This window comes from Dasypus novemcinctus, chromosome 3 (assembly GCF_030445035.2).
Source record: "Dasypus novemcinctus isolate mDasNov1 chromosome 3, mDasNov1.1.hap2, whole genome shotgun sequence".
NCBI classification, from domain to species: domain Eukaryota; kingdom Metazoa; phylum Chordata; class Mammalia; order Cingulata; family Dasypodidae; genus Dasypus; species Dasypus novemcinctus.
The window spans coordinates 160,071,517-160,073,210 of NC_080675.1; positions in this window are offsets into that span (position 1 = coordinate 160,071,517).

Below are 1,694 nucleotides of genomic sequence, written 5' to 3' on the forward strand. Positions count from 1 at the left end.
CAGAATTCACTGAATACTAAGTCCATACTAAACACTTTCCATGGATTGCTGTTGGAAACTGAATTTATGCAATAACTTCTCTTAATGGCCCTGGATAAGGAAATAATTTGCAAGTTTTCCATGATGGGTTTGCACTTGGGATGGCCCAGCTTTAATTCAGCTCTATGCGTTTAGAGGTCCCCCCACTTTCCTTGAGGCAATTGCCCCAGTTCAGATCATGAAATGGCTATTTAACAAAGGGGCATCTGCTGGGCTTCTTGGGTTAAGCTGTTGGGTGCGCCCAATTGGGTGTCAAATTTACAATGGAGAACAAGTATTGTCTTCTTAGAACTGAGAATCTAAAGAAAGAGCTCATACCAGTCATTATCTACATTCTTCAAAATACAAGGAAGTCATTAATCTAATGCCTGTAGGTACACAAACAGCAAGATGGGATATAGCTATTTGTTGTACCTTAAATTTTTTGTGCATGAACTGGAGACATTGCCTCTATTTTTATGAATCAATCTCATACTCATTAGCTGGGCCTTCAGAAAATGCTGAGGAGAGAAATCTAAAATTTAACCAAATTAAAGATTCCTCAGAAGCAGGTCAGTTACACAGGGTCCTATGCTCTTAAAGATCCTGCAATTGATTTAATGCTTTGCTGCTGCCATCTTGAAATTCTTAGTAACTTTCGAACAATGGCTCTGTGTTTTCATTTTGCAGTATACTCTGTGAATTATGTAGCCAGTCCTCCTCATAAGTTTCCTGTTTGTTTTGCTCACATGAAAAGCCAGGCACAGCTTCTGAAATTACATTTACCTTTGTAACCATATGACTTTATGTTTGCCAGGTCTCCCTGAAGAAGACATAGCCATTTGCGGGCAGCGGTGGGCCTCCGGGAGGGTCGGCGGTTGGCCGGGCGGGCTCTCCGGATGGGGGCTGCCTGGCGGTCGAAGGAGAGGAGGGGGTTCGGCACGAAGCTGTTGGGCCCTCGCTCTCTCCGCTCAGGCATGGGGGACGCGCGGTGCAAGCAAGAACACCACGGAGACAAGGTCTAGGCACAAGTCTACTTTATTGTTGAAGGGGACATGGTTTTATAGGGTCTAGGGATACGTAAAGGGACTTGATTGGTGCCGGCGGGTGCTGTTGCTTGCGTAGGCGGTTACTGGACAGTAAGCTGGCTAAGAGGTTAGGAGCAAGGAAGGGGAAGGGGAAAGTGTGGGCTGTCTAGATAATGGCTAGGCGGAAGATGGAGAAGGGGAGAAGGAGGGGCAGCACCGGCTGCCAATACTGGGCGGGAAGGAGACGGGGACAGCCATTCTTAGTAAAATAGATGTATCCTAATTCCTCCCATGAAATATTTCAAATCAAGGGCGTGAAGTAACAAGATTCTCTTCCCATCTTTCTATCTCTCTGTTGCCTATGTGCAAACACTGAATACAAGGCCCTGGGCATGTACAAGCCTCTGCCCTGGAGTGAGATTTTCATCATATATACAAACAAACAAGAGAAAGTTATCAGCAGGTTGATATTTTCCCTTCTGGCGTAGTCTAGAAATTGGATACCCACATGGTTGGCCCACAGTCATAGGGTGTAATTTAGGAACTGAGAACCATTCAAGAAAAGGACCTTAGGAAATCACGTGGTAGAAGCATTTTAAGGCCATTTATCTGTGACTAACTTTATGTTCACCTAGGCCAAGCAATCTC